This window comes from Humulus lupulus, chromosome 9, assembly GCF_963169125.1.
Source record: "Humulus lupulus chromosome 9, drHumLupu1.1, whole genome shotgun sequence".
Lineage (NCBI taxonomy): Eukaryota > Viridiplantae > Streptophyta > Magnoliopsida > Rosales > Cannabaceae > Humulus > Humulus lupulus.
In genome coordinates this window covers 149,933,925-149,961,386 of record NC_084801.1, presented here as the reverse complement: position 1 = coordinate 149,961,386, position 27,462 = coordinate 149,933,925, and the positions used below count along the sequence as shown (strand labels likewise).

Sequence of the window (27,462 nt, the reverse complement as noted above, 5' to 3'; positions counted from 1 at the left end):
GAGGCTCAGATGAAGCCAAGGGTCACAGTCGACTGAGCTAGGATGCTCTTGGGGAGACTCACGCGACTTGGGTCGCACGCCTAGAAATTGTTAAGCGCCTCGCTGGAACACGGGAAGAGGCACGGGCCTGTGGGATGCTCGCGCTAGGGGTCATTTGGGCTCAGCCTGGCTGGAGGTGTCGAGTGAAGGTGTGCCTGGGAGTGGTCCTCTACGTGGTGTGCGAAGCTGAGCCGCACCTGATTTCGATTGTGGGTAGCGGGTTGGGGATATGGGATATGGGATATGGCTAGTGAGGTTTGGGGATGGCTGGGCTGGCGAGGAGCTTCTCGTGGATGGTGGTGGCTCTCGGTCTGGGTGGTTCCAAGGGTGGTGGAAGGCACAAAAATGGCCTGAGCAGGGGTTGAGGGTAATGGTGAAAATGGGTTAGGGAAAATGGTGAAGATAGAATAAATATTATATACATATATGTATTTTATATATAATATAAATTTTACTGAAACGTATAGCTTATAGTATATATATATTCTAATTTTTTTTCTTTTTGATACATATTTCTGTGTATATATATATATTTATATATTACATATATAGAGGTAGTAAAATATATTTATTATATTGAATATATATATTTTTTAATATGTATATAGGTAGTAATATATATAATATTAAATATTGTACAATTTTTTTTGTATATATATAATAATATAGTATAATATATATATGTCTCTCAATGAAACCACGACCCAGGATTTTTTTCTCTGCCCAGATTGCCACCATTTTGCTTAAACTTTGCTTCAGCAGCTATAATTTGACGTAACTCCCTTTTATTTTCGGAAATTTTTGCGTGCATTTTTCTGAAGCAAAACTCTCGCAAAACCTTCACACTCCAAAATTACTTCCAAAACACCCTGTTTCTTGCTGTCTTAACACCTGAAACACCAAAATATACATAAAACCACTCAAAAACATCATAATAAAATGAAATTAAAATTCTAAAAATTAAAACTAACAATAAAAATAATTAAAAACACTCATATATATTTGTCTTTTCTTTTCTTTTATTTGTTGATTTTTTTTTCCATTTTTTTTAGTGCATTTTTATTCTTTCTTTCTTTGAGTTGCTTTACAAATGAATCCTCCAAAAACCATAGCAACCCAAACTTCATTTTTTTTCTAAGGATCTTTCAAGGAAACTGAGGTTTGGTATTGCTCAACCTCGCTTCCCCCAGACTTTGCTTCTTTCCTTGTTACCTTAAATGCTTTTCCTACATGGTCATCATATAATTCCACTACGCCATTGTGAAACACCTTGCTCACTAAGAACCCGCCATCACACCTTGATTTCACTAGAGAGTTTGAGAAAAAAAGTCTATTCCCAACTTCCAACATTTGTGATTGAGGCTTTCTACTATGTTTCTTTTTCTTCTTCTTTTTCCTCGGTAGCTTTGGAGAATGAGATGGTTCTTCTTCCTTACTTATCTATGGCTCCCCACCTTTCTCAATTTCTTCAAAAGGGGCCTTTTTCTTGACTCCATTGCTATACTTTCCATGCATCTTTTCAATCAAGTTGAAGTTAGAAACACTTATGGCCAAACAAGCTTCAACTTCATTAGGAGATCGTATAGGATTAAAAACCTTGAATGTGACTTGTTCGTCTTGAGCTCGAATGGTGAGCTCTCCTTTTTCAACATCTATCAATGTCCTCCCGGTGGCAAGAAATGGTCTCCCCAAAATGATCGGTACATCTCTATCTTCCTCATAGTCAAGAATAATGAAATCCGCTTGAAAAATAAACTTGTCAACTTCTACTAGGACGTCTTCTATCTTTTCCTCCAGTTGCACCATAGAACGGTCAGCCAATTGCAAGGTGAGTGTAGTTGGCCTTGCTTCTCCAATTCCCAACTTCTTAAAAATGGACACGGACATCAAATTAATACTAGCTCCCAAATCACAAAGAGCTTTACCAACTTCTCATCCCCCAATAGAAATTGGAATTGTGAAACTGCCTGGATCCTTCAACTTTGGAGGAATTTTATTCTTCAATATACCACTTCAACCTGCAGTCAAAGCAACCGTTTCAAATTCACCAAGCCTCCTCTTCTTTGTCAAAATATCCTTCAAGAACTTCACATAATTAGGCAATTGTTCCAAAGCGTCCACCAACGGTATGTTGATGTGGAGTTGCTTCAAAACATCCAAAAATCTTCAGAATTGACCATCTTGTTGCTGCTTTTGAAAACGTTGAGGAAATGGTGGAGGGGGCTTGCTCATTGGCTTCTCTATTGCATTTTGCTGCGAAATTGCTACAGTAATTGCTTCAGGATCAGCATTTGAATTTTTCGAATTCACAGTTTTGTCTCCCTTGTCCACACTACTTTGGATTGAAGTGGGCTCGCTATTTCTATTGCGACATTTGAGGAGGAGGTGGTTGAGCTCTTGGTTGTTGTTGAGAAATCCCCGGTGGATATGTAGGCTTGTTTTGCATTAGTGCTCCGTTTGAACTAGCTCCTTGACCCCCCCATGAGAAGTTTGGATGCTGCCTCCACCCCAGATTGTAAGAGTTCGAATATGGGTTATTTCGATTGGCATTTTGATTCCCCACATAACAAACTGAAGCGGGATTCGAAGGACAACTCTCAAATGCATGCCCATCTCCACAATAAACATTAGATACATCGGCAACTTGTCCCATAGCAACTGGTTGTACCATTCCCCCCGAACTCATGTTCTTGAGAAGGTTAGTCATTGAAGAAACATGAGCTATGAAAGCTGTCAATGCATCCACTTCAAGTATACCAGCCACTTTTCGACTTGTTGAGGCTCTAACATTGGACCATTGATAATTGTTGCTAGCTACCCTCTCCAAAATCTCATAGGCTTTATTATAGGACTTAGAGAGAATAGCCCCATTAGCTGAAGCATCTAACACCATACGAGTGGAAGAATTTAGCCCATTGTAGAAAGTTTCCATTTGTTTACAATGCAGGATCCCATGGTGTGGGCACTTTCTCAATAACTCCTTGAATCTCTCCCAAGCTTCATAGAATGATTCATCTTCCAGCTGCTGAAATGACATAATTTCATTGCGAAACTTGGCATTTTTTGTAGGAGGGAAGTACTTCATCAAGAATTTTTCAGCCAACTCATTCCATGTAGTCACCGAGTCAGGAGGAAGGATGTTGAGCTAAGCTCTAGCTCGATCCCTCAAAGAGAAAGGGAAAAATTTCAACCTTAGGGCCTCGTCAGTCACTCCTTGAAGCTTGAAAGAATCGCTCACCTCCAAAAATGAACGAAGATGAAGGTGAGGATCCTCAGTAGGCAGCCCACTAAATTGACCCACTGTTTGCAACATTTGGAACATCACAAGCTTTAACTCAAATTGGGGTGCTTGAATTTCAGGCCTAACAATGCCCGGATTGAGCTCATTAAACATGGGGGCAGCATACTCCCTCATGGCTCTCTCTCTGTCATCAGCCATAGCAATTGTGTTAGTGACATTATTAGCACCCTCAACTCCTTCAACCTCTTCAGCCATATTAAGGTGATTTTTAGCCCGTTGTTCCCTTAGTCTTCTTCTAATTGTTCTTTCAATCTCAGGGTCAATAGGAGCTAGTTCAATGTATTCTTGCTCATTCATATAATAAATCACCTGAGGAAACACAAGAGCAAGCAAACAAAGTCAGCTCAATAAAGAAAAAAAATGCAAGTAATTGATATTACAAAAATTTCTAATTTCAATCCCCGGCAACGGCGCCAAAAACTTGTTGCGATCAAATTAATATTTGATTTTAAATACGCAAGTACACGTAATCACACAAGTAATATAATGATAAGTAAATTGTCTCCACAGGGATTGCAAATTAAAAAAACTAAGCAAAACAATTACTAAACAATTTTAGAAATTTAAAAATCAAGTGGGTTGTTTATAGGCTAAGCAAAATATTAAAATAAAATGGAAATACTAAAATTAAAAACTGAACTGAACAAGAAAATTGAGAGAAATATATGGATTGAAAAATGGACTTGAATTATTGAATTCCCCTATATTATTTATCCTGAACAACTTGCGGACAGATTGCTGCATCAATATTGTAGCAAAACTCCCAGGTTAACAAGAATTCATTTAAACACTCATAAAACTTTTCAAAATTTTATGACTTAAGTCTTCTACCTAATTAAACATATTCCTATGCAAAATCAGATTTAAGAATGCAAATCAAAGTTTAATTCTCAAAAGGTACACAAGGCAAATAACATATCCCTATGTTACTTACTAACATAACCTAACCTAGATTATGACTTGTGTCATCCAAGTTTTTCCCATTACATTTAATATTTCCAGCGTTAAACATAATTAAATAACTTGCCATTGCTGGCCAAACAACAACAAGAAATTAATATAAGCACACTTGAATGAACAAAGGAGATTTTACTAGAATAAAGTGCAAGAAATTTATAGACTATCTCATAGGTTTCATCAACAATTCAAGCCACCTAAAAATTAGTTCATGGTCGAGTTCATAGACATTAATTATCAATCAAAACAACCCATAATATTTAGATTTAGAATCCAACTCATAAATTAATAAAATAAAGTTTAGGAAAAGAAGAAAGAACAAATCAAAAATGATGCTTGAGCTTTCTTTGTTTGTCCTCCTTCTTCCTTGTTGGTATTCTCAGCTTTTCTCCTCTATTTTTTCTGGTCTTCTTTTCCAAAAATGGCTGCTGCCTTCTTCATACAGGTGAAACCCTCTTTTGTGTATATTAGGTTTTCTCCTCCCTTTCCCCAAAAGTACCATAATGTCCCTTTTCTCCAAAAACATCAATTCCTCCTTTCTCTTTTTGTCTTTTTCTCCAAGATGTTGACTAATTCTTTCTGCCCTTGCCACGTCAACGAAAATTTCCAGCTTACTCATTGATTGCCACGTGTTCCAAGTGTCCAAAAGTTGCCTGATCAAAATGCTTCTGTTTTGCTGCAGCAAACCTGATAATTCAGCCATCAACAACAAAATTAAATCAAAATAGTTTCACATGTTAGTTCATTCCTTGTGCGAATATTTATCCATGAAACTATTACCTTTAACCCAATAGCTATTAAAAACTAAAAAAAATAATTAAACTTAATTAAGATAATGAAAACATTAAGGTTAGCTACAAAAGCTAAAAATAAACTAACATCACCCATGATTTTTTCACAATTATAAGTTCAAAAGCACATGAAATAACTCTTTATTCAAGAGTTATCAGGAAGCCAGCGAGGCGATCGAAAAAATTTGCCAAAGGATGCTTACCACTATAAGCAAAAGAGTTACGCGGACCTTAAGAGAAGGGACATCAAGTTTTCAAAGGGCGAGTTTGTGTTCTTGAGAGTCTCGCTGATGAAAGGTGTTATGCATTTTGGAAAGAAATGGAAGGAATTGTTTTCCTATTTTATGTGGCAATTTGATGATGTAAATTGATGATGGCTAGACAAATTGGTATTTTTCTTCTTTTAGTTTAATTGAAAAATCCCTTCATTTAAGAAATTAGAATGAAGAAAATTAATGGAAAATTAGAAATAAGAAACTAACCCATTCCCATTAGGACTAGTGTGGCTAGGTTAGATTAAAAGGAAGGAAAGAAAAGAAAAGAGAGCACTATGTTCTTCGTGCCGTCAGCTAGGAGGACAGAGAGGGCATGAAGGCTAGGGAGAGAACGAGAAAGAGAAGAAGGTGACTTCAACTAGGTTTGTGTTCTTGTTCCTCTTTGTGATTTGACTCTGTACCCCTTTTGTTTTTCTTTTCTTGATGCTAAGACTTTTGTTTTCTTGGATTGTTGTTGTTTTCTCTCTTGTGTGGGTTCGAAAAACTCTAGGGTGCCCAAGGTCATTGTGCTCTTGTGTTAGGAAGGTAATAGAAATCTACTTAAATATGATGGTTTTGGTGTTTTTAAGTTGATGGTCATGTGGGTTCGGCCAAGGCATATGTAAAGAATTCATGTTAGGGTTTCTTGTCTCTTTGCATGTTAGTATTCATCCCCATTCTATCTTGTGACAATTTGTGATATTAGAAACATGCTAGGAATTTCTTGGCTTTTGGAAAACAATAAGGAATGGAAGAATGTTGTGTGTTTCGGCCTAAGGTTTCTTGTAGCATGCATAATGCATGCTTGATCTTGAGATATGCCTATGATTTAAATATCTAAATGATGTTAGAGTTTCTTTCTTAAGGTGATAATATGTTAATAGGTGCATGCTAGGGTTTGTGCTTGGAGTTGTGTTGATTAAGCATGTAGATTATTGTATGAAATTTGAGAAGTATGATGTAAAGATGAATTTCATTATTAAATATGCTTGCTGATTTTGTGTGTAATTGGTGAATAATTTGGTGAATTAATGATTTGCATGCATAAGTGATGTTCCAAATGATATGTTGATTTTTATGTAAATAAAAGGGTATTTTAATTCACATTAAAATTATATTTTTACTCAATCAATTCCTACAGTTTTTTTATATTTTATGAAGAAAATATAAATTTTAATCCAAGTTTATGATAATTGAGTGATTAATTTGTTGCTGGAAGTTTTTGGTAAAATTAAGAAAGCCTTTTGAAATGAAAGAAATAATGTGTGTTTATTGAAATAAATTAATACCCTATACTATGTATATATTAAAATGTAACCATGAATTTTTATATTTTTAATAAGTACGGTTCTCTTTATTTTTAATAAGAAAATGTTTGGGTTTAAATTCACTTGTGACTTTTAAACAAAATAAATAGTTGCTGAAAGTTTAGATTAATAAGTTAAAAATAATTATTTTGTTTAAAAGTAATATGTTTACACTACATAAATTACGTCTTAAATAATACAGGTAAAAAAGTATTTTTCCCACACTTAAAAATTATATCTTCCCACACCAAATCTTGTAATTTGGTTAAATTTAAGAGAAAATTTAATTTTCTAAAGGAAACATGAAATTTATAAGTACTTCTAAATAAATTCAAGTTATTTTGTTATTTTCTATGCCATTAAAAAATAATAAATAGAATTATTATTTTTCATAAACTAAGAAAAAGGTTAAATAAATTATTTTGATGAAATAAAAATAACGTATTAAGTGGTTAAATCCTACTTAGCGATTTAAAGAAATAAATAATGGTAAAGGAATCATGTTGCTAAATTTTTATTTGAAAAAGTTAGAAATATGCATGTAGGGATTATCGTTTTTAACGTCACTTTTTAACAATGCTCTCACGTATGCATGCCGCATGCAATTGCACTTTTACGTTCAAATATATGTCTATTATTCAACCATATAATTTTTACTTGGAAACCATGCATGAATAATAGGTATAATTGGCATTATTCTTTTGTGATTCTATGTGAAAAATGTGCATGTTTGGAAATTATGTATAATTTTCACAATGGGTAAATGGAGTATATGTTTTGGGACAAGAAATCTCATGTGATGCTAAAGAGTACTATTTGATTATGATTATAGGCTCGTTGTGAAGTTTGTTCCATTTTTTTTTCTTTGCTCGGACCTAAGGTAAGGAAGTTAGATAGAATCTTTATATTTATGCTATGAAACGGTAAGATTGGTTTGTATGAGGATATATGCTATGTTTGATGATGTACCATATGATATGAAGTATGAAATGCTATTTTAGGATGATGTGATGAATTTGATGAATCGTGTATTTTCCCTTGTGTTGATATGACTGGATTGCATGTGTTTTGTATGTTGTATGAAAAATGAAAATGGTTGTTAGCGTGTTGAACGCGACACAACAAAAGTGTTACTAAGGATATAAGACGTAACTTGAGTAACTAAGGTATGACATAACTCTTAGAGCGGATGTGCCAAGGTTATTCAAGGACAAGAGCCTCCTGTTTACCTCAAGATGTGACATGGACAAGAGAGGGGGGCATGTTCACAAGGATGTGATTATGATGTTTATGTTGATGATGTGTGAATATGATAATGATATATGATGTATGATGATAATGTTTATGTATGATGTATGGTGATGAAGCTAAGTACGATGTATGATGATAAAAGTATATGGTGTTGTATGAGTCTTACGATATAATTATGCTTTTGTTGTGTTTTCTTTGTATGTTGTTTGTACTTCCTCACTGGGCTTTTAGCTCACCCCCTTATTTTCCCCTTTCATGTAATAAATAAGGTTTCTCTTTGGCCCACGCTATGATGTGAGGGGTTACGACGTCAGAGTGTGTATGGCATGGGGGTATCCTATGGGCGAATAAATGATCAGCTTAAACGCCAACTTTTAAAGAACAATGTTATGGTTTTTTGATTTAAAAATTTATCAGTGGGACTAGAACTACTTTTAGTATAAACGGTGCATGAGAACTTTTTTTTTTTTTTTAAACTATGGGGCCCAACTTGCATCTTTTAGCAAGGCCCCACTGGATTTTCATATGTTGAGTGGTTTTCCTTAAATAAGTTTATGAGTATTATGACCTATTACAAAGTAGTAGTTTAGGGCATTTTACAGAATTCTTCAGGAAAACAAAGGGAATTGAAGGCTTAGGTTAGGATTTGAGATTTATTGCAGCTAAGAGATCATTAAACACAGCTTAGGTAAAGCTTTAGTCCCTGTTTTAGTTGAATTCTATCATGTTTTCCTTGTGTTGTTGAGGTGTTCTTGAGCTTTGTGGCTCAAGTAATGGATTGTGAGTTTTGGTTGGTTTTTAATCAAGTTTTAGGTTGGGTTTTCCTGCTGATATTGTTCAGAGGATTGAATTATAATACTTGGAATTATTTGGGAAGATTTTGGTAGGATTTTGGCTGGAGAAAAACAAAGGAATTTTGGTTTCGTAGGGTCACGTGGCAGCTTGTTCTTGGGGCACTGCGACCCGTGCGAACTCACGACCAAGTGGTAGCTTCTACGTTAGAGGCATGCCGCGACCCTTTAGGGATAGACGCAGCTCGTGTCTTGGTTCCAGCCAGGAGGGCCATCTGCCCTGGGAGGTGCGCCAAAACCCTTAGGTCTTGAGTAACAGGAACTCAAACCTAAGGGCTCATAATCGATTATATTACCCAGTTTAGTAGAGTTTGATGCCCCAGAGGCTAGGACTCGGTTCGGAAGCCTTTAATTGCTCGTTTTTTTTACGGAATTCTATATAATGGTTGTGACTAGGATATCGCTAGAGTCTCGAAACTAGGATCGTGCTCGAGGGTTGTTCTTATTATACTTTGCACTTGGACCTGAGGTAAGAAAACTGCACCGCACCCAACACCGTACCCAATAAGTTTGTATTTGTTTATTAAATATACTTTAATACACCATTTATGGCTAAGTGTTATTAATCACATGGTCTGCGTTGATTCACTTCAGCTTAAGGTAAGCTTTAATCTCAGTGAATTGTATTGAGTAACTGCTGGTTTTTCTTAACGTATGCATGTGTGTTGAGTGAAGAATGGAATTTTAGTTTGATAAGGTTTTTGGCTTGAGTTTTTGTTGGGTTTTGTTGCTAAATCTATAGTATAACCTCTGTGACGATTAGTTTGGATTGTTGGCTTGATTTTTGGGTTAATTGGATTGGTTTTTGAGGTAAAAATGGTGAGTTTTTCTGGGCTCGAGGCATTGGGCCGCGGTGCTGTTCTTACTGAGCCACAACCCTTTAGAACATAGGGGCGTCTAGAATGGGAGGCGCGCCGCATCGCCCTTCAGGAAGGGTCGTGGCGCGTGTAGGCTGATTTGAGGCAGGGCCTCGAGTTGAGCTGGGGGCCGCGACATGAGTTCCTAGGGCCACGACGCTTAGTGCATTTTTGTGTTCTAAAGAGGTTTGAGGCTCGGGAACTCAATGGTTAAGGCTCGAGATGGATTTTATCACCCGGATTGATAGAATTCAATGTTCCGGAGACTAGAATTATGAACCAAAGCTATTCAATGGATTAGAACTTGACGGGTGGAAATTGTTAATGCGTTGTGTCTAGGGTTTCGGCGAGGCTCGGACTAGGGGACTGTGCTCGGGACATCGGTACTTGGAAAGATTGAGCCATAGGTAAGAAAACTACTGTTTCCGTAGAGCTTGAGTTGCAGGGCTCAGCCCTATATGGTTGAGTTGCAGGGCGTGGACCTTTGATTGAATTTATATGTGTTTAAGTATCTGTTTAGATATATTATGTGTACATATAAATGAATGAACAGCGAAGGCCGGGAATGGCGAAGGCCGAGAACGGCAAGAGGCTAGGAGCAACGTCTAGCACGCAGAGTGCGAGTTGCCATGGTGAGACCCCGAAGGATACCTGGGATATCCTCGCGGTGCAGACCGCGAACCCAGAGCCTTGTAAAGCGCCTGGGACGGCATGGCCGTACGTGTATAGCCTGATGATTGCTTGTTTATATGTTAAGTGTTTGTTATGCATATATTATCTGCTTGTAAGGGTTTTCTTGCTGGGCTTCGGCTCACGGGTGCTCTATGGTGCAGGTAAAGGCAAGGGGAAAGTCGACCAACCTTGAGTATGGTGATCATGATGAGCGGAGCATACATGTCTGGTCTGCCTGGCTGCCACGGCCAGGGGTATTTTTAGGGGGTGATTTTACTAAACTTAAATTTTGTCGTTTAGCCAACTCTGGTTTTATTTTTGAATTGTAAATCTTTCTAAACTATATTTTTGGGATCCCAACTGCTAAACGCTTTATAATTTTCAATGAATGGTTCATTTTCAAGTTTATGACTCTGGTCAGGGTTTATTTACACTTTTGTCCTAAAACCTCGATTAGCGAGTTAACTTCACATTTTTAAACTCACTTAGTAACGACTCTAAGGCGGTAGGGCTTTACATAGTTCCCTACTATCTACCATCACTGGCAGTGCTTTAACCCATCTCCTAGAAACTATCAATTCTTAGTAGGCAGTATAGTCCCAAACCCTGCAGTATAATACTTACTAGGTCTACACAATCTATCAATTACTTTACTAGAAATAAACAAATGTGAAGAACCAGAGTCAATCAATACAGTATAAGAAGAGTCAACGCTAGAAAGCTGACCTACCACTACTGAGGGACTAGCCTCAGCCTCTGCCTGCATCAAGGTGAACACTCGAGATGGAGTCAAGCAGTCCACCTTTCCCGATTCCTCTTTCTTTGCTGTTAGGTAGTTCTTCTTGAGGTGTCCCACCACCTTGCACCCAAAACAAGCCTTTGCCCAACATTCACCCAGATGGTGTCTTCTGCACCTCGTACACTCTGGATAACTTCTCCATGCTTCACCGCCTCCATGGCGACCACCCTGAGCACTCCGACCTTTCCTATCAGGACCAGTAGCGGTCGAAGTGTCAAGGGTTTTCCTCTTCAAATCACTAGGGCCTCCGCCCCTCTCGGACCTTGTATATAGAGGTGTCGCCCTGCGAACCTCCCGTCCCACCGTGTTCTCCCTCCAGATCTTATTCTCTACCTCTTTAGCGATAAGAGCCTTCTCAACAGCCTGGACATAAGTCGTTTCCCCGAGTACTGTTGTAATTCTCACATCCTAAGCTATCATAGCATTAAGCTCTCTAATAAACCTGTCATGTGTGGCTGCATCTGTAGGCACTAGATTTGGTTCGAACTTTGCAAGCCTATCAAACTTCAGGGCATACTCAGTGACTGTCATGTTGCCCTGCATCAACCCCACGAACTCATTCACCTTCGCTACCCTAACGACAACATTATAATATTTCTGGCTGAACAGTTCTCTGAAACCATCCCAACTAAGAGTGGAAACATCCTGGTCTATGATGCCACCTCCCACCAAATATGGGCATCCTCTCTAATCATATAGGTGGCACAGACCACCCTGTAATTACCTTCAACCTTCATAAAATCCAGGATAGAAGGAATCATACTCAAAACATCTATTTTAATGACAATAGTAAACATGTACGTTCAAAAATATATCTCAACCAATACACAATGGCTCAGGGTCGGCGCCCTTAGGCCGAGACCTCTATTTACTCAACTGACTCTGGCTCGCTTAGGCCGAGTCCTTTGTTTATCTAACTCACCCCGGCTCACAGTGGCCGAGCCGCATCTTGTGCCCAAATCATCAGCACCGTCTCTTTTAGGTCGTTCATTTCATGTTCGCATAACAATATCACAGTTAAACAACACAAACATCCAGATATAAGGAATCTCAGTCCCAACACTGCCACACAAGGGTGCAATGTTCTTACCTTGAATTCCGAGTGGAGGATACAAAACAGTCTCGAGCATGATCCTAAGTCCTGAGCCTTGGTGATAATCCTAGTCACAGTTGCTAATGGGTAATCATCAACTTCTAATCCAAATAAATACTTAGGAGACAAAAACCAACCTTCGAGACCTCAATTCTCTACTAAATTGGGTAGTAGAAATTATCACGAGCGCCTAGGTTCGAGCCCCCGAGCCTTACCAAACCTAGAAACCAATCTAAGGCAAAAAAGCCCAGGCAAGCCGCAACTTGACCCTAAGGGTCACAGCGCGCCCCTAAGTCAGAGACTCCATCTTCAAGAATCAAGGGGAGGAGAACCGCGACTTGCCCCCTAGGGTCGTGGTGCACCCCCAAGTCAGAGAGCCACCCAGGACCATCTGAGCACGCGGGCCGCGGCGCCCCTGAGCTAGGTCGTGGCGCGCCCCAACGAACCCATAACTTCTGGGTTTTCTTAGCATTTTTTCGCGAGTCCAAGCCCAAATTTTCATCCCAATTCAGCAAAAAATTCCAGCTTTAAGCCTAGAATCCCCATCTTTCTAGTCTAAATATCATATCTAGCCCATAATCAATACTTACTCCCATTACACACCCAAATTCAATGATAACCCAGAATTTTACACAAGTTCTAAGCTTCACAATAACTCAGCTCAAGTCAGTATATTAAGGTTGGAATCTTACCAGAATTGATGATCTAAACTCCTCAGAAACCATTGATTGTCTTTAACTTAGCTTTCCCTCATCTTCATCACCTAAATTTCCTTCTATTTTTCCCCTTAGCTTCAAGACACAATGAGAGGAAAAGTGAGAGATCGTGAGGGATAGGGAAAGGAAGAGTGAGCTGAGAGCCTTCCAAAGTTTTCTAGTTACTCCATAGGATTCACTGAGTTTATCCCATGCTTAAACAAATGACCTATTTGCCCCTCCAAGCTTATTGGTTCACTAGGGGTACTAAGGGGTAAAATGGTCATTTTGCTCCCGGTTCCCGCTAATTCCTCAAGTGTTCCTAATATTTACCAATTAATCCTGTCATGTCCAATTAATTACCACAAACTTATTCAATAAATAATAAATCCCAATATATTCTCTAAATTTCCAAAAATACCCCTAGGCTCCCCCTGAGCAGGGTATTAAACCTCGTTGTGACTATTTCGATAATCCGCTCACTAGGACCATCTCGAGCCATATATTGTAAATATATCCACATAATAACGTGGTGTCAACAATTTATCACATATAATCACATTTATGCCCTCAATGGGCCAAAATTACAAATATGCCCTTACAAGCTAGAAGGGCCCACATGCATATTTAATACTCATAAACATGCATATAATATATCCATATAGTCATATTAATCATGCATGCCACATAATCATGCATTTAACCAATTAAGCACTCATATTCCAATTATGCCCTCCTCGAACACTAATCAAGGCCCTAAGCCCTATTAGCAATTTTTGATCGTTACAGTCTTAGTGGCTCCTTAATCTAAAACCCAGGATGACATATCATTTTCCACTACACAAGCTTCAAGTACAAGTAAATCATATTTACCTTTCTTTTTTAGCACAGAGAGATACTTCTTGCAGTTTCTCTTCACTTGACTTTCAACTCCATAGTGGAAACATTTTCCTTTTGGTTTTTTCTTCTTGGAGTTGTTGTCAATTTTGTTCTCCTTGGCTTTTGGTGCCTTCTTGACTTTACTGGACTTTTTTCCCTTTCCTTTGTCCTTATTATTGTTCTTTTTTCTCTTCTTGGATTTCTCCTCAGAGTTTGAAGGTTTCTCCTCTACGACATTTTCTTCAGTCTCTTTTGTAATGGATTTGTTAAGAGACTCAAATATCTGCAATTCATTCAACAGCTAGGTCATGTTGAATTCCAACTTATTCGTAATATAGTTGGTGGTGAACGTAGAAAAGGCAGGAGTGAGCGATTGCAATATGATGCTTACTTGTGTAAGCTCACTAATGATGGTTCATGTATTTCTGCTTCATGCATCATATTAATCATGTGTAAAACATGTTCACGTATAGAAACACCTTTCTTCATCTTAGTAGTCATATAGGTTCTAGTAGCCTCATGTCTACTTTGATCAGATTGCTACCCAAACATGGCCTGCAGAGAATCCATTATCTCAAACGTAGTTTCCATGGATTCATGCTTTGCTCTCATAACATCATTCATGCTCACAAGCATGTAACACTTTGCCTTATTATTGGACTGAATCTGGGCATCATAGATGTCTTGAACATTCTTCGGGGCAGTGACAGCGGGCTCTTCAGGACATTCCTGAATCAGGGTAAATTTGTGGTTCTCACAGATTAACATAAGATTTAGATTTGATTTCCATCTTATAAAATTATCACCATTAAGTTTTTCAAGTGATCGTAAAGCGTTTATTGGATTGTAACCGTTCGACATTACTGAAATAAATAAAAAATAATAATATTATCATTTGAAAATATACCAATGTTTTGGAATGAAAACATGATGCGTAAATGCAACAATTAAAACACATAAATTAACATTCACTTTTCCACGATAAAACTACCCAACCAATAATGTGTCGCCTTAGGGTCGGTCAAGTTAAATTCAGATAGCTTATAAGACAATCTTATCTTTTATAATTTATAACTTAAAATAACTCTTTATTTTTTCTTTAAATATAAAGTACCACTAGTTTTGTCAAGATGCAATTATCCACCGCAAAAGCTTAATTACATCTTTGTAAGTATAATCCATTATTTCAAATTTCATGACTTAACTTAGAGAGTGTCGCCTTAAGGTTGGTTAAGGCTAAAATACATCAATTCCTCCTATCTTCGTAAGAAGTCAACCTTGGTATTGATATGTCTAGAAACCTTCCTTAGGGTGACAGAAACAAAGCTGCCTCGAGGCCCTATTCATATCTCACTGTTTTGTACTAATAATGGAGACCATAGGTCACATTGAGATGTTCACCTTCTCCCACTTACTATTTTGGGTTAAATGAGTTTTATTAAACTAATCAATTAATTACAAATTAATTACTAGTTTATTAATAACCCTATGAAAGTAATTAATTACAACAATCATAATTATAAAAGAGCTTGTTTCTATAATTAATGTGATATAATAATTACCCATTACATTCATCTAACTTTACTAAAACACTTTTTACTTCAAGTTGATTATCTTAATGGCCTATGTTACACCCAGATTTCGAGCCTTGAGAATTGTGATCTCGAAAGCAGGATTCGTCAGGTATGGGCTCGCAATATCTAGAAGTACGTGTCCGCAACCTAGGCACCGAACCTATAAAGTAGGTGGCAACCTCGGAGATGGTAGCCTTGAAATACTCACAAGCTCGAAAGACAGACATCGAAGTACGTCTATTCTCGGGTGGCCTCGGAACAGGAGTTCTGAGCCTGACATAAGTATGAGCTCGAAGCCACATGATCTCGGGGAAAATACTACAACTCGAAAGTCATTAAGAGACCTGGGTTGGCACGGCACAGACGATGTACATTGCTAACTTTGAACATCTTAATGAATCATTTTGGAGAGACGCAGTCTACATTTATTGTTGTAACTTCCCTATAATAAAGGGGTATTTATTATTTAGTTATATGCCCCCTGGTCTTCAGGGGACGTTTCCTTGTATATAGGAGTTACAGGCTTTTAAAGCCATTAAATTTATTGACATAAAGAATAACTTCCCAGAGACGTGTGGGATAGTATTCTGAGACTTCCTCTATAAATAGAGAAGTCTTGTACCTTTGTAAAGGACCAAAATTTTGTAATATTGAGAGAAACTCTGGAGAATTCATCATTGAAGAATTTCCATAAATCATCTTAAGTTCTAATAACAAAGAGTCGTGGATTAGGCAGAATTAACTACTGAACCACGTAAAAAATCCTCCTTGTTTTATTTATTTTTCCAGCCATAACTATTTATTGTTTACGTGCTCTATATTCACTGTTGACGAAAAATGGCATCAACAGTTTGGTGCTTTCATTGAGAGCCTTAAGCATTAAGTCCCTGAACAAGTTATGACCGCAAACGATCAAAACATTCCTGAAGAAAATTATCTGAGACGCCCTGGGAAGCAGCCAATGGTGAACCCGGATAATGAAGAGAGAAGCGAGTCCTCCGATTCTCGGGGACCACCAGCACCTCCAAGGGATGAGGATATGTAGTACAACCCCGAGCGGTACGTTCCCATTGTGGAACTTGAAAACCGACAGCTAAAACAGCAATTGGCCGAAGACAACAAGCGGAATGAGGAGTTGGCTAGGATAGTCGCAGAGGCTCAAGAAGCTTATCCCCCACCTCTGCATGAAAACCAAGCCCCTCCTCCGAGGGACGTGCATGTTCCTCCCCACAGGCCTCGTGGGCGTCCACGAAAAAATGCTGCCATGAGAATGCAAGAGCAGCCTCCGGCACCAGCAGAGCCATCCGCTCCCTCGAGACCCCAGAGGAGCACCCGAGCTAGGGCTCCGGTTAATTCAACTACAGAGGTACCAGCGGGAACTGGGAATAACCGAGCCTCTGCAGAGGCTCGGACCCAAATCCCTGGTAACACACAGAATGCAACCAACCCTTCTCGGGCAAACTCCGGGCCATCTAGGCCTCGAAATGGTTGGCAGCCACCTTCACCCATACGCTTCCCGCCATCACCTATAAGATATCCTTCTCCACCTCACAAGAATGCTCAGCCAGATCAAGATAATGAGGAAAGACATGTGGGAAGGAGGCAAGGGAACAGAGAAGCCTTTAGGGAACGAAGAGGCGCTCAGTCCACAAGAAGTCAAATGTCCCGGTCCTGCACTTTAGAGACGAGGCAGCATGAAAGGGACCCCTCTCCAAATAATCATGCGACGAGTCTTACCAGTGACGACTCGGGAGATACTAGATCAGTCAGTATGTATGACCCAGGTCGAAAGAATACTAGGAGCCGCAGGAATCGCTCCGACCTATGGGAACACTTGAATCAGAATCGGGGTGATGTTAACCCGACAAACCCAGACCCGAGGGATCACCTAAATGGGCGAAAAGATCCCCTGTAGAGGCGCGAGCCTGGAATTGTGATCAATGATAGCCAATTTCAAACAAGACCCCTCACGGACCCGGTCCAGGAAAGAATTGACCAGTTGGAGAAGGCCTTCAGACTTTTGCAAAATGAGCAAGGCCAAGGTCGGGATGAGGACTCTGATGAGGAGCTCGAACCATTCGCTCCCCATATTTCCAATGCCCCATTTCCTCAAGGATTTCGAATCCCTCACGTCCCAACGTTTGAGGGAAAGTCTGACCCGTACAACCATCTGAGTACATTCAATACCATAATGAGAGCAAGTAACGTGGGTTACGAGCTCAGATGTATGTTATTTCTGGCATCGCTAACGGGACCAGCCAAGAGCTGGTTCAAAAAATATAGAAGGCACTCAATCACTTCTTGGGATCTGCTGTCTAGGGACTTCAAGAAGCAGTTCAGAGCCATGATGGGGGTCAGGCCCGAGGCATCAACTATGACTAATGTTCGATAGCAGCCAGGCGAGACATTAAAAAGTTACCTTAAGAGGTTTAACTTAGAAGTTGCACGGGCCCGAAATGTGGATGAAAACGGTCATCTAATGGCTGTCAAAGCTGGAGTAATGCCAGGAAGCGCCCATTGGGACGACATGCAGAGAAAATCGGTTAGGTCCCTAACCGAGTTTAACATACGAGCACATAGGTTTGTCAATGTAGAGGAAGCGTGGTGGACACTTAATGTGACCTCCCAGCCCGTAACTACAATGATAAATGTGAACTCTGCCTCAACCTCGGCAGACCCACAAACCTCAAAGCCAGCTGCAGAAAACCCTTCCAAGAGAAAGAAGAATGAAGGGAGTAACCTCGAGGCCGAGGGAGGATAGAAAAAGAAGGGGGAAAGATATTTCTCCGTGTATAGAGTGTACACCGAGCTCAACGAGTCTCGGGAGAACATATACCTGGCTAATGAATACCAGGTCCCCTTTAGACGTCTAGACCCAATGAGAAATCAGAAGTCAAAGAGGGACTCCAGCAAATATTGTCGATTTCACAGAGACACTGGGCATACTACTGATCAGTGCCGACAGTTGAAGGACGAGATCGAAGGTTTGATCTCGAGGGGCTACTTTAGGAAATATGTCAAAAACCAGAATACTAATCAGGCGCCTATAAGCCAAAGGGCAGCTGCGCCACAACCTACACAAAATAATAATTTCCGAGCCAGGGAAGAAGATAGGCCCCCTCCGATCAATGGAGAAGACGTGATAACCATCTCGGGAGGGCCTCATCTCGCGGGAGTGGGCAGAAATTCCCAAAAGAGATATGTGAACGAGCTAAAAACTGGGGACGGGTCTCCTTACGAACCCAAACCTAGAGCTCCTAAAAATAAAAAGATAGAGTCTCAGCCAATAACCTTTACTGTGGACGATGCGTCCCATGTTCAGTTTCCTCACCATGATCCACTGGTCATCACTCTCCAGCTGGAAAATAAGAGAGTTCACCGGGTTCTCATAGAGAATGGGAGCTCAGTTAACATTCTCTATAAGGCAACCCTAGAGAAAATGGGACTCACTCTTCGCGACCTGAAAGCATGTGCGACAACACTGTACGATTTTTCAAGAGAAGGGACCGCCTGCATGGGATCCATCGAACTCCCTGTAACCTTGGGAGACTACCCAATCTCAACAACCAAGATGATGGAGTTCGTGGTGGTAGACCTGCCTTCGGCCTACAACGTGCTGCTCGGAAGACCAGCCCTATTAGGCCTGGGGGAAGTCTCATCTGTTAGACATCTGGCCATTAAGTTCCCTACTCCTAGTGGCATTGGGACGTTGAAGGGAGACCAATTGGCCGGAAGGGAATGCTATAGCATCTCCCTAAGAGGGAAGAAACAGACGAGTGCACAGACACTCGTGGTTATTCAAAATAAAGATGGGACGATCTTGGAGATAGATGAGGAGATCGACCCAAGGGTGGAGGAGAAGACTGACCTCGAACCATTAGAAGAGCTCGAAGAGTCAGATCCTTCCGAAACAGTAAAGGTCGGGAAACATCTCCAGGAGGAAACTAAATAGCAATTAATTTGCTTCTTGAAGAACAACCAGGATGTCTTCACGTGGTCACATTCGGACATGGTTGGAATAAGTACGAACATAGCGAGCCACGCACTGAATATCGATAAAAGCTTCCCACCGAAGCAACAAAAGCAAAGACAACTGGATGACGACAAAAAAAAGGCACTGCAGGAGGAGGTCGACAGGTTGAAAGCAAACCAGTTCATTAGGGATGCTTTTTATCCTGACTGGGTAGCCAATCCGGTGTTGGTCCCAAAGCCAAATGGGACATGGCGAACCTGCATTGACTATTCGAACCTCAACAAAGCTTGTCCAAAGGACTGTTTTCCTTTACCAAGGATTGACCAGCTCGTGGATGCCACGGCAGGGGATGGACTGATCTCGTTCATGGATGCCTATTCTGGATATAACCAGATTCCGATGCATGCACCTGACCAGGAACATACGAGTTTTATAACAGACAAAGGACTATATTGTTACAACGTCATGCCATTCAGGCTCAAAAATGCTGGGGCCACATACCAGCGGCTCGTGAACATGATGATTTCAGAGCAAATAGGGAACAACATGGAAGTTTATGTTGATGACATGCTAGTCAAGTCTCAACTTAACGATAACCATGTTGACGATCTCGAAGAGTGTTTTGCCGTGCTCCGGACGTATAACATGAATCTTAATCCTCAGAAATGCTCCTTTGGGGTATCATCCGGAAAATTTCTAGGCTTCATTGTAAACGCACGTGGGATAGAAGCTAACCCAGACAAGATCCAGGCCCTAATCGACATGCCCTCACCTCGAAGACACATAGATGTCCAGAGTTTGACCGGCAGGATGGCGGCACTAAGTAGGTTTGTCTCGAAATCTACAGACCGCTATCTTCCGTTTTTCAATCTGTTGAGGGGAGGCAAGAAATTTGAATGGACGGAAGAATGCGAGCTGACCTTCCAGGAGCTTAAGAAGCACCTCGCAGAACCCCCCATCTTATCAAAACCTGTTACGGGAGAAGTACTATACTTGTATCTTGCCACTACCGAACATGCAATAAGTGCAATGCTCTTGCGAGAAGAGGAAAAGGTACAGAGGCCCATATATTACATTATTAAAAGATTACTAGGGGAAAAATCGAGATACCCCTTGATGGAAAAGCTAGCTCTCAGCATAATTCATTCATCTCGCAAATTACGACCCTACTTTCAGGCGCACCCCATCCATGTACTAACCGATCAACCGCTGAGGCAAGTCTTGTCTAAGCCAGAAGCTTCAGGTCGACTTCTTAAATGGGCAGTTGAGCTCGGACAATTCGAGATCACCTACCACCCGAGGATGACCATTAGGGCATAGGCCCTGGCGGACTTTATAGTGGAGTGTACTGACATGACCAACGATGAAGTTATAACCCCGACCCACGAGCTGTGTAAACTTTACGTTGATGGGTCATCTAACGAAAATGAATCGGGGGTAGGGGTCATTTTGATTACTCCCGCAGGAAGCATATTTCATTCTGCATTAAGATTCGACTTCAACGCATCGAATAACGAGGCCAAATACGAGGCTTTACTGGCGGGACTCCGTATAGCCAAAGAGCTCAAAGCTAAGGCCATACATTGCTACAGCGACTCACAGCTTGTGGTGAACCAAATTTTGGGAGAATATAAGGCTCGTGGCACGAAAATGGCAGCTTACTTAGAAAAGGCCATGTCCGCATTGGAACATTTCGAGTTTTATGCAATCGAACAAGTTCCCCAAGAGTAAAACTCAAATGCAGATGCCTTAGCTCGACTCGCTACTTCCACCAAGAGTGATGAGCTAAATGTTGTGCCAATATAACATCTCTCAGCACTCAGCATTAACGAGCCGTAGTAGGAAGACGTGTCTATGATTGATTCTGAGCCTACTTGGATGACCCCAATAGTCGAATATCTCGAGACCGGCGTCCTTCCGAAAGATCGGAACCAGGCTCGAAAGCTGATGTATCAGCTTCCCCGTTACACCATTTTGGATGGAAGGCTGTATAGAAGGGGATATTCTATGCCATTACTTCGGTGTGTGACTCCACCCGAAGCCAAGAAAATCATTGAAGAAATTCATGAAGGGTTCTGTGGAGACCATACTGGGGGGCATAGCCTGTCAAAGAAAATCATATGCCAAGGCTATTTCTGGCCTACCATCAAATCGGATTCTTTCGAATACGTAAAGAAATACGATAAGTGCCAGCGGTTCGCCATGATTCCTCGAGCTCCACCATCCGAGCTGACCATGATGACTTCCCCATGGCCATTTGCGGTGTGGGTAATCGACCTCATAGGCTCTCTCCCAACTGGCAAGGGCTGTGTGAAGTACGCTATAGTTGCCGTAGATTACTTCACAAAGTGGACAGAGGCTGAATCGTTAGCAACAATAACTTCCAAGAAGGTCCTTGACTTCGTGGTAAAGAACATCGTATGCCGATATGGGATGCCGAGGAAAATTGTATCCGACAACAGAACCCAGTTCAATAGAGATTTGTTCACCAACTTTTGCGAGAGGAATGGAATAATAAAGAGTTTTTTGTCAGTAGCTCATCCCCAGGCGAATGGCTAGGTCGAGGATGTAAACAAAACTCTCAAAAGTTCGTTAAAGAAAAAGTTGGAGGAAGCAAAAGGATGATGGCCTGAAGAATTACCCCAAGTCCTATGGGGATATAGGACTATAGCTCGAACTTCAACAGGACATACCCCGTTCTCTCTGGCATACGGTTGTGAAGCTATGTTGCCTATCGAGGTCGAGATTCCTACAATTCAAATTCACGCTTATGACCGAAACTCGAACCACACTCAGCTCGAAGAAACCCTAGACCTGATCGAAGAAAGAAGAAATGAAGCTCAGCTGAGGAATGCTGCCTACCAGCAACGAGCTACCAGGTACTTCAACAAGAGGGTTCGAGATCGAAAGTTCGGTGTGGACGATCTGGTGCTCAGGCATGTATTTTTGGCAATGCGAGATCCAGCAGCTGGCGTGCTCGGGCCAAATTGGGAAGGACCATACCAGATAGAGTCAGTCATCCGACCCAGTGTCTACAAGCTAGCGAGATTGGATGGGAGCCTAATACTGCGAGCATGGAATGGCGAGCACCTAAGACCTTACTATCAATAGTATATGAAGGATGTTGCCTGTAACCATGCTTGTCTTTTTGTACTGTTTTGCCTACTTTTGGATTTTATCAAATAAAGATTTATTTCGTCCAATATGCTTTATTTTTGCAATCTCTCTTAATCTAATAACCTATGGTCACATTCATAGGATATCAAGGGGGCATCATTGGTATATATAAATACCATCAGCTTGAAAAATAAAGTTACATATACGAAAAACATACAAAGTGTTTGGAGATAACCAAATGTGCCAGATAAGATAATTTGGATATAACCAATTATCAAAAACGTAAGTGTCTGGATTTAACCAGATGCGCGAGCTTAGATAGTTTGGATGTAACCAAATTATCAAAATATTGAAATGTTTGGATATAACCAAATATGTGAATTAGACTAAACATATAAGTGCATGGATTACAAACCAATCACAACCTTAAAAGGTTTGGAGCAAACCAGCTAAAATTAATCGACAGTAAGTTGGAACATAAACCCACTTCGAGTTAAGTCGAGATTGAGGCTGGAATATCTTATAAAAAATAGTTTCGAACTCATAACCTCGGACAGATAACCGAGGACGAGAAAAAGTAACTAAAAAATAAGGTATAACTAAACCGTCTACATTACACACCATACAAGTACTTTCGGGTTCATGGTTAAAGTAATATCCGACCTTGATGAATAACGAGATCGGAAGCGGATAATTCGAGCAAACTGTGCATGAATGCATTGAACTTCGAGCCTAAATCCAAACTATGTTTGTGCAAATAAACAAGCATATGCGACTCTTTAATGTAAAGTGTGCAAAATATTTCAAATCAAGAAATGTAAAGCATGTATATTAAAAGAAAAGAAAAAGAAATTGTATCAGCCCTACGGGCATAAATTAAAAAAATTACAAAAATAAGGGGACGCAGCCCCGAGGTGGGATTCAAGAAGGAGCAGTCTCCTTAGCCTTCTCAGCACCAGCAGCGCTAGACTCCCCAGGACGAATAGCATGACTATCCTTCTGAGCAACCTCCTTAGCGGCCTCCCGAGCAGCCTCCTTCGCCTCAAGCCGAGCATTCCACTTATCAAGGAGCTTCGCCTTAAGAGGACCTAGGAAGCTGGTATCAAGGTCTTCATTATTGGCCCACATTCTGTACATGGCCAAATCAACCACCTGGTCTTTCTTCTCTTTGTACTCGGCAAGGAGGCATGCCTTTTCACTATCGATTATATCAAAAGTGGCGGCCTTGTCTTCTTCGAGCTTTTTATTGGCCTCCTTGAGTCGAGCGCTCTCCTTCTCAAGCTCTGCGAGCTTAGCGTTCTGCTTCTCGAGCTCAGATGTCTTGGCCTTAAGCTCCTCAGCTCCTGTCTCAACTTTTGCCTTTGTCGCCTTCAGTTCATCACTCAGTTTGAGCTGATGATCCTTGGCCTCCTGACCGTAGGATCTGCTTGAATGAACCTCGTTGTTCAAATTATAGTTGAGCTGAGCAGAGACAGCAAGAGCCTGACATACAAAGAAATCAACATTAGCATATGGACCATCTATAAATATAGCCAGCAGCGAGAAAAGACAAGTTACTGCGGTGATAAGCTCGACACTCTTCTCGTAGGGTGTGTTGCAGTCTCGGGCCTCGGTCATAAATTGCCAGTGAGAAGCATCAAAACCGCTAAAGCTCTGGCCCACTCGGGACAAAACATCCGAGTCCAGTGTGGCCCCATGGGAACCAGCAGTGTTGTCTACTACATACTCCTCAACGTGAGTAGAAACTGACAACTTGTGGGTTCGGGAAGCAGAGGGTTTTTTGGGAGGAGGACCGAGGGTCGAGTGAACAAGGACGGGAGGATGGGTCTCGACCATAGTGGATGCCCCGACTTGCGAAGTCGGTTCCCCAGCGGAGCTCGTGGCAGGCGGAGCTGGTGGGGGAGGTGGCGTCTTTTCAGTCCTCTTAAGGACCTTGGCAGGCCGGTCTATTTTTCGCGACCCCCTGGGGCGCTTGCTCCTCTTGGCCCCGCCACTCTCGAGAATACTGTCGAGATCGGAGTCCATCTCACCTACACAGTCACACCATAGTATGAGTCATCAAAAAAGAAAGAAAATATATATAAAGTAACTCAACATCACACAAGTATGCAAAGTGACGAAGAGGCGAGTGGAGAGAAACCTAACTGGAACTCTCCTTCGAACTTAAGCTCGAAGACCATGAAATTCCCCCATCTTCAGAAGAGGCGGGGGGAGTACCTTCCCTAAACGTGGACGTCAACCTTGAAAGGTCTCTATAGTCATTGGTCCCGTATTGGACGGCTATTCCGTTCCATACCTCGTTCAGGCTATACATAGTATCGTATTGCCCGAGCCAGCTATCAAACCTATGAACCCGTTCATCTACCCAAGTCCACACATAGAAGTTGTTCCTATTGTCCTCGCACAACACTAACCTATCAGGTTTGTGTTCTAGTAAGGTGGGGGACCACTTTTTTGAGCTTAGGATGACTGTACCTTGATCATCCAATCCCGAGCTCGAGGATTCATTGTTGGACTCATTCCCTGATTGCGGGCTCCTTCAGCGAACTAGAGGCGGGGGCCTCACCTCTCTTCTCTAGGGAAGGATGCCTGTTGGCAAGGGCACGAGCTCCCAGCGGTTGTATTTTTTGTTAGACCAGTCCGAGGTGGACTGGCCATCTCCCAAGAGCCCGCAAGCTCGAAGCTTACCTTCATGCAAAAGGTATGAGAGTGATCTCCTGCCATAAGGGAGTTGGAGCAGGGTCTCCCTACGCTCCTTCATCTCGTCAGAAGGAGTAGGACGATGATAGTTGGTTGGAAAATAAAATACAATTCAACTAAGTGCAAGCCTATAGACAAAAGTTCGAGCACAGAGATAAAGGAGGTTGGGGTACTTACGGATCCGTCTGAAGGAATAGCATCGTGACGGAGACAGGCCATCCGTCCAGAAGAAGGCCTTCTTAAAATCAGGAGGGTGATTGGAAAGGTCCTAAAACATCTATTTCTCCTTTTGGTAGCTTGAAAGGTAATAGAAGCCATCTCCTCCTCGAGCTCGGGAGGGATTGCTTTTCAAACAGAAAAGATACAAGATCTCTTCTGGCGTGGGTCCTTCCCACTTTAACTCGTTGTATATCGACTTCAGGGCAGATAGAACCCTGTAGGAATTAGTGTTGAGCTAGAATGGAGCGAACCCAACAAAGTCTGTGAAGTCCTTGAAGAAAGACTTCAAAGGCAGTATCGCTCCTGCCTTCATATGTTCCTGGCTCCAAGCCGCGTACCTTAGCTTATTGTCAGGATTTCCATCTCCTGGGGCACGGAAGCTTTGCTCTTGGGAGGTAGGAGCTCGACACCTTAGCAAGCCTGATAGTCTTATACCATGAAAGGCCAAGATATCGTTTATCTGACCTAGCGAGGTAACCGAGATCCAGTAGTGCTCGGCCTCAAAAAATTCTCTCCTTGGCTGCGAGGTAGAGGGCTCCCCTATCAGTGAGAATTGAAGCTCTCCTAGGTTGTATGCGATCGTCACCTTTAACCTAGGATCAAGGGGGATCAGTCTAGGCCCTGAACCAGATTCTGGATAAAGTGCCTCTCGAAGGATTCTTCTCTTTTTCTCTATGACCTCGACGATTTGGCGGCGATAATGAGCTCAAGTTTCTTCCTGTTCGCGCGCGAGATCGTATTCACAAATCAAACCTTGGTTCTGAGAAAGCGGCGATTCTGGGCTCGGGGTTTTTGGCGAGTACGGGATGGCAAGCAGCGACCCCCACCGTCTTTCCAGATTCTGTGACATCTAGCGAGAAAGAAAAAATGGTGAGGGCCATGCATGCAAGGAGTCAAGAATTACAAGCTTGGCAAGACAAGCTCGGAAAGTGCTTGGGTACGAAACGAGATCGATCCTGGAAACTCGATTAAGGGTCAGAACGTGTATTCTACGAAAGAAAGGAGGGAAGTGGGACTAATTTTTTAGAATCCAGAAATATAAGGAAAAAAGGTTGCGGTTGTACAAAAATGGTATTCTTGGGTATCGTGTGTTCTTCAAAACCAAGATTTTGTACCCGATATCTTGGTGTGCAAGATATGTCTTTTAAATTTTGAAAACCCAGAAAAAAGAGACCTTGTTTGAGTTTGTTCTACATAAAAACTGGATTTAGAACCAGTAACGGGGAAACTTAAACCTAAATGCCTATCGATCAAAGCTTCTTAGCGTGTCAAACTAAAAAATAAACCAGCACATTCCCAGAAATAAAAGAGCAACACAAACAGAAATCGGCATAAAGAAAAATGAAAAGATCATAAAATACTTACGCAATGATGGCGATTGCAGAGAAATCGTTGAATGAAGGAGAGGCTGCAGGTATAACCTCACGGTCTCGAACAAGCTGGCGGTCCTTTGTTTCCTTGGCTAGGAGAACATGCAAAAGCAAAAAGCTCTCTAGGATGGCTTTTGGTTTTGTCTCTTTTCTTTTTTCTCTGATGAATGTAAAGTAAGAGGAAGAAGATGTCCAGGGCCTTATATATAGACAATCAAAAGTGGTAAAAAGGGATTAATCCGAGCCGTTGCCCAGAATCCTTATCAAATCCGACGGCCAGGGACAAATGACAAGATGGTACCGAAAAGGTGGCAGGCGAGCGATCGTGGGCAGATTTCCAAGGTACTCGAGTACCTTGGATGAGCAATACCCAACTGACACGTGTCCATACTCAAGTATGTGTGGCGGTGCAGTTCCCGAAGAAAGTAGTTCAAAAGTTTCTTTCTCATAGGATTCGAACAAATACTTTTGAGGGGGCAAAATCTTACACCCAGATTTTGAGCCTTGAGAATTGTGATCTCGAAAGCTGGATTCGTCAGGTATGGGCTCGCAATATCTAGAAGTACGTGTCCGCAACCTAGGCACCGAACCTATAAAGCAGGTAACAACCTCGGAGATGGTAGCCTCAAAATCCTCACAAGCTCGAAAGACAGAAATCGAAGTACGTCTATTCTCGGGTGGCCTCGGATCAGGAGTTCCAAGCCTGACATAAGTATGAGCTCGAAGCCACATGATCTCGGGGAAAATACTACAACTCAAAATT

The 27,462-nt window shown here is 41.3% G+C and overlaps 1 non-coding gene across 1 annotated transcript; it reads left to right on the top strand.

The window, feature by feature from the left end:
- Positions 1 to 2,987: 2,987 nt before the first annotated feature.
- On the top strand, positions 2,988 to 3,094 carry LOC133802906 (small nucleolar RNA R71). Its single transcript, XR_009877651.1, has one exon. It is a non-coding gene; the product is annotated as a small nucleolar RNA R71 (small nucleolar RNA).
- Positions 3,095 to 27,462: the final 24,368 nt, after the last annotated feature.